This window comes from Rhea americana, unplaced genomic scaffold (assembly GCF_003343005.1).
Source record: "Rhea americana isolate MKP2758 unplaced genomic scaffold, rheAme1 scaffold_145, whole genome shotgun sequence".
NCBI lineage: Eukaryota > Metazoa > Chordata > Aves > Rheiformes > Rheidae > Rhea > Rhea americana.
The window spans coordinates 2,181,104-2,187,562 of record NW_028185539.1 but is presented as its reverse complement, the minus strand read 5'-3'; positions in this window follow the sequence as shown (position 1 = coordinate 2,187,562).

Genomic DNA, 6,459 nt, shown 5'->3' with positions numbered 1-6,459 from the left:
AGGGGACGGGTGGGGGGGAGCCGGGCGGGCACCCCGCGCCCACCCGCTTCGCTGTCGCCTGCGCGCAGAACCCCCGCGGCCCCAAGAGCCCTGTAGCCGGGATGCTATCAGCGAGTCGGGAAACTCGGGAAAGCTGCCGAACCCYCTCGCCGGGAATGTCCCCCRGGGAACGGAGAATGTACCAGGAGCRCCCAGGGCTTCGCGCTTCGGACCTCTGATCCGTGCCTGCGCTCGACCAGCCGCTGCGGGTCGAGCTGGTCCGAAGGTGTGGGCCCCCACGAGAGCCTCAGCAGCGAGGCTGGAGCTTGGATTTCCAGCAAATAAATGACATTTCAAGGAATCATCTACCTAGTCTCCTGCTTTTCCTTTAAATACGAACCAGAAGCTATTCTCATTTGGAAATGAAGATTTCCCATTTACAAACCGCCCAGAAGCATACCTAGTCTTACATGCACATATGAACTCGTAATACTGAACTTGCCAACTCCAGCGAACGCCTTTCTGTCCACCCTAAGAAAAAGCCCCGAGCGCTCATCAGCCYGTGCAAGTTCTCACGAGCCCCCGTTAGAGCTGTAACACACTGCAGCAAGCAGCTCGTGGGCTCCCTTTTCTGCTCAGTGCCCAGGCACGGGGTTTTCAGGAGAAGCAAAGCATTTTCCTCTATTTTGCAACTGCTAGCATTAAATTGAAGGTAAAATTCACATTTTGTCTATGGCAAACCAGTAACTAGCCAGCTTTGGTGAAACATAACAACCAGAAACGCACATGCATAACCTGACTTTTTTTTTTTTTTTTTTTGACATGCCTGCGGCATACTGTAAATACTTTAGAAATATATTTCTTCTGTATTTCTTGTTCTCCCATTAAAAACAAGACTTTTTTGGCTGTATTTTCTCCCACTGATGTTAAAATATGAGAAAAAAGTCATCTATACATTGTTCATCTTTGATAGAAGACRTAATTCGTTGAAAAATGGATTTTCAATTGCTTTGCTGTGTTTTTTTCTTGCTCTAGAGTACGTCTGTCTTTTTGAAATTTCCAGTAATTCCTGAGAAATGTGGATAAAAGACATGGCTTTATCAGCAGCTGTAGCGATACAGAGATAAATATACAATGGGATGCTGATCTGCAGTGAGGAATTAAAATACTTCAGGTGGCATCATATAAATAAAATATTTTCCAATTCTTAATCTGTCCATTTGTATTTTGGGTCCGTGAATACAGGTGTGAAATGAAATACATTTCCCTAGATCTTCCTTACATTTTCAGTATCATTCTTACACCCCAAATATTTCTAAGAAAAGCATCTAAATATATACATTTAAGAGTTTTACAGTGTGCCAGATGCTTCTGAAATGGGGAAAATGCTTAGGGATTAGGTTTCTTCCTAATGGAAGATAGTTAGTGGATAGCTTATGCCCTGGAGCAGGAGTGTTTATAACCCATTACCTATGTGCATATGTATACGTATGTAAAAACAAACATATCTGTATATATGTGTGTGTGTTTTGTTCCACTCCCTGGTGGAAGGCGTGCTTCACGAGCTGTGGGACTTGCCCTCATGCCAGGTGGATAGAAAAGATCTAGTCCCATCACCTGTTGGTGATGTTGTCACCATGATCACCTGTTGGTATCATCACCTTTTGGACCATCTGGAGGCATTGCCTTAGCTTTAGAGAAATGTTTTAAGAAAAACAAGCTCGTGGTCCTCAAGGTCCGTTGTCATAAGTTGGTTCTGTAGGTCTTCATGTCTTCACTGCGTGCTGAAAAAGCAAAGAAAAAAAAAAGGAATGGAAAACCACAGTTCTTATAGCAGAAGGCTTGCACTGAATGTTAAGGTGTTTTTATCCATTAGGTGTAAGGAGACAGGTAGCTTGGTAGTATTTGTGCTGTGTTGGTGCCTTGTGGCAAGTTTTGTCCAGGCTGGCTGTGTTTTCTTACAAGTTTTAAAAATCTACCATCTAAGCAGAGATTTCAGTTCGTGTATTTTGTAAGCGTACAAATTCACAAGTCTGCAGAGAGCTCGTTAAATTCTCCCTTTCTCAGTAAAGCTGACACCCAAGGACGTGAAAATACTCACACATAATATATTTGTTAATGCTGGCACTGTTTTGCTTCACAGAAAAACTCTTACGGATTGGCAAACTCTGGGAGACAACTAAACATAACCCCGTCGCTGCTTTCTGATTCCTAAACCATAAAGAAAATAATCCAAGTTGTTTGCGTGGAGCTCGCATCTTTTTACAGCTGGTGCTCGCTCCTTMCGCTGGCATTTCGCCTGGATTCGCACGGTGCAAAACACGGCAGTGCTCCGCTGGGAGCACCTCAGATGCTCCGGCAGCTCCGCAGCACTGTTTCTACCTGTTTTTTTTTAATTCCCATCGTGTTCTTCATAGTGAAATGCCAGGCGGCTGCTAGCGGGGTGCAAACCGGGCTCCCCTCGTGTCCCTAGCTGCGTGGCTCTGATGCCATCTGGTGGTACCTGGACTTGGTTAAAACAGCCTCCCTCTGCGCACTCGCCTGTTTCCCCGCGTTATTTCAYATATACGCTCAATTCGGTCAGTTTTCTTCCTGCCCATGTGTCAAAAACTTTGTAATAGTAATTTTTATTAAGTTAAAAGTTTTAAAGCTTGGAACGCGCCCTTTTAGCAACATCCGTAATTCTTACTGGCTCTATCGAGGTTGGACTAGATGAGCTCCAGAGRTCCCTTCCGACCTTACTGATTCTATGACTCTATTAAATCTAAGCTTTTCTCTTCCCTCGACTGACACCGCTCCAAGGAACCTGAAGTGAGAAGGCTCAAGCAGGCATCTCCACGCAGGTTAAGCACCTTCCAGCACCCCTGGTGTTTCAGTGCTTCAAAGCTTCCCAGATGCAGCTCCAAACCCGATGTTTGAGCTCAGCGCCCAGCCAGCGGCAAGACCCCACAGCGGCACGTGAAGCTGCCAGCAAAATTGTAATCAATGCCTTTTAGAAATATCTACAATGACCTAAAATAATTTATTTGGCACAGCAGTATTCCATTTTTCAATGCTCACATTTCATGATCTGCTAGAGTTAGAAAACATGGTCTAAAGATTCAGGTTGTATGAAAACTAACATATAAATAGCTTATGTTTTTTACATTGCATTTTTATTTCATTTTATTTCATATTTTAATTCATCAGTGAACTAACATGAAACAGTCCCTTCGATTCGCTAGTGTTCATATCTATTGCCAGGAACTGCCTTTGGTCTGCTGAATTCTGGAGGTGTAACCTGTTTTCGAGAGTAAATGCAAAGAAATAATATTTTATAAATTGTAAGTAAATTAATTAATTGTCTGTRAAGAAGCTGTTTGTTTAGGAGTAGGTGGCCCGCGCGATGGTGAGCTTTAGTTCAAATCTTTCACAGGTTAGCAGCTCACCCAAAGGACCATGCGGACCTCATCTCCGGGGCAGGATCGTGCATGGCTGCAGCATCATGACCGTTGGTGCGTTTGCAAGAGAAAGACGGGAGAAGCCGAAGCCCTTCTTCCCCGACCTGAGTAAAGCAAAGGCGGCTGTCACAGATGTCCCAGCCACTTCTCCTGGTGTCGCTGTGCCCCAGCGCGGTGGCTTCGGCCAGGGGAAACACTGTGCGTGGTGCAGGGCAGCAGGGCACCAGGCTTAACCTACACGTATATTTAATGCTGTGAATTGCTAAAGTCATTTTGTAAAGCAGCTGCCCACAGCGAGGACCAAGAAAGCTGCTCCCTTTCCAACACCTCCTTTCCCCGTTACTTACCTGTGTCACAGGGCTGCCCTAATGTGTTATTAAGGAGGCTATTAATTACTGCAAAACTTGTGCTTAATGGCAAGACAGGCAGAGGATGTCTCCTCGAGGGCCTGATGTGTTTTTGGAAGTCTCTGTGAGTGTTCGTGATTTAATTTCAGATGTGCTGAGGCTTGCTAYGCTGGGCTGTGAACAGAGCCACGTATTTCCTTGGTCAGGATGCCCATCGACCACACCGTGGAGGAACGAGGGAACCTGCCAGCCGGCCACGTGGCCAGCTGTCCCCAAAATCTGCCCCCAAAGCTGACACGCTGTGCCCCGCGCTCCCTCTGCAGCTGCCAGGAGCAGAATGGCAGAGCAGGGCCACCAGCTTGCCCCTTTTTTCTGATTTCTGCCCAAATTTCAGTGAAATCAGAGCACAATTCTGGTCGATGGAGTAGGTGGTGTATGTGCTCCACTAACCTCATTCCTGCAGCCACTGCTGATGGAATAGGTGGGAAAAAATGGACAGTGTAACCAAAGCTCTCCTAAGCAAGGCTCAAGCATCCTTCTTTTTCTGAGAGACCTGCTTACAGCCTGCAGGAAGGATCTGCCCAGGAGTTTCCATCACCCGATGGACGACAGGACAGAGAAAATAACTGGAGAACTCCATCCTTCTGGCAAGGGGCCCACTGAAAGCAAACCAAGGTTGTGGCTCACAGCAGAGGTTGCGCTCATCCAGTAAGGAGCCATATCTAGCTAGGAGCAACCTTTGGCTCTGACTTCAAAAAGCGTGGAAGCTCTCGACCTAAGCCCTTATTAGCAAAAACACAGAGGAAATGTCCCAAAACCAAAAAGATCCCTGTCAGCTCTCAATCTTTCTTGTGAACTTCCTGACCTCTAACCACCAGGTCTGCACATTTTGTTGYTTGGTCTGAAGACTGCTCACCACTGCTCCATGGATGGGCAGCCATCCAGAGGGTGGGACAGACAGCTTCATCTTCTGCTGGCTGTTAATACCACTTCAAAGTCCATTTCATTAGCACCATGCCACTACATTTGAACTGATTTCTGCTGGCAATAGTTTCAAGCCAAAACCAGCCCGTGTTCACTAGACAGTGTCGAATTTCATGAGCCTTTTTTTTTCCTTTGGTTATCTGAGAGCTTTTTTTTTTTTTTTTTTAAAAAAAGGCCCTCAACAGTGTTTTTATGTTAASTGCTAGTCTTTCAACTCTTTGATTTCTAACCACTACAAACTTCTTTTCACTGAGGCACAGTTTTGCCAATATTCAGAAGTTCATCTCCTTCTGCTGGTGACCACTCGCCTCTGGCTTGTACCTCCTAGGTTGGCTCTACAGCTCCTCTTGACTAACCTAAGTGCACGGCAAGAGATAGCCAGCTACTTGAAACTCAGATGTGTCCTACTGGGTTTTAAAAGTTAGGCAGCTCCTGAACAGTCTCAACCTGTGGGTTAATGCAAGCGAGTCRGAAGGTGATCTGACTTGCTTGGTGTTTAGACCTTGCCTGGGGTCACCATTAGCTGATACCAAGATCAAGGSTTTAGAAATATGACAAAAATCTTCCCTTTACCAATGCCAAGACTCTTTCTAAGTGCAGCCTGCTGAGCTGTAGAATTTGAATATAAATATAGAAAAAGTGATATAACATAATCTCTAAGCAGTTATGGTGCAGAGGTGTATCGTGTTTCCAGAAAAAATGATCTTAGGAAATAGAAGGCTTACAGCCAGTTTTTGAGTTTCCCATGCTGTTGATTTCTTCCACATACATTAATATTGTAAACTGTGCTGTAGGTTCAGCACCTTGTCACCACCAAGATCACCACTGAGATTGTGTTAACTGTTCATTACAGTATTATTTTCTAACTTTGACTCTGCTTCTAATGCCAAAAAAACATAAAAAAATTTCTCTCTCCCACCTTCCCTCCGTAGGCTCCTCATTGTGTATTTCAGTTCAGAAATATGAATCAAAAATAATAAAGAAGAAAAATAAAGGAGGAAAGCACGGGGTTTTTTTGATGCATTTTGTAATTTGTGATTCCTGCTAAGAATCAACTTTGTGATACGAAATCAACTGGAAGTCATGTTTGTGGTTCAATGAGTTGAAAGATTTCGCTTCGAAAATAAAGATTATATCTATGCTTTCCAGCATATCAGATTTATTCATTTTAGATCCTACCTTAGAGTGCATTGTGTAACTAACTGGTGGGAAACAACAAGATCAATTGCTCATTGAAGCATTTTTCTGCAGAAAAAAAGAGTCAAGGACRTTACTTCTGAGAAAAATGTTTTTACGCGAGGCACAGTATGTCCCGGCATTACAAAAAGCCCTGTGCTCAAGCTCCCCGAAGGCCGTTCGCTTYGCTCTTCCCCCACTGAGCACCAACCTACTTTTCCCCCGGCGACTCTCCGGRCAGGTGATTCCTCCTGCAGCGCTGGGGACCTCTAATTACTTCTCCAATGGGAAGGTCGGCCGGGGCTGGCACAGGGGGCAGCCCCAGTGCGCCAGGGTGTCCACCCCGCTCATGCTCTTTGCCTGCCCTAAGGGCACAAATCCTGCCTCCCGTTTACTCCGAGGGACTCGATTCAGCCCATTAGGCTCTTTTTGCTAACGTTTCGCAGCTGTGTGGCATTAATACTTACAGCCTCCTGGGATTAATTGCCTGTAAAGTCACTCGGAGACCTTGGATGGAAGCACCGGTGATATTA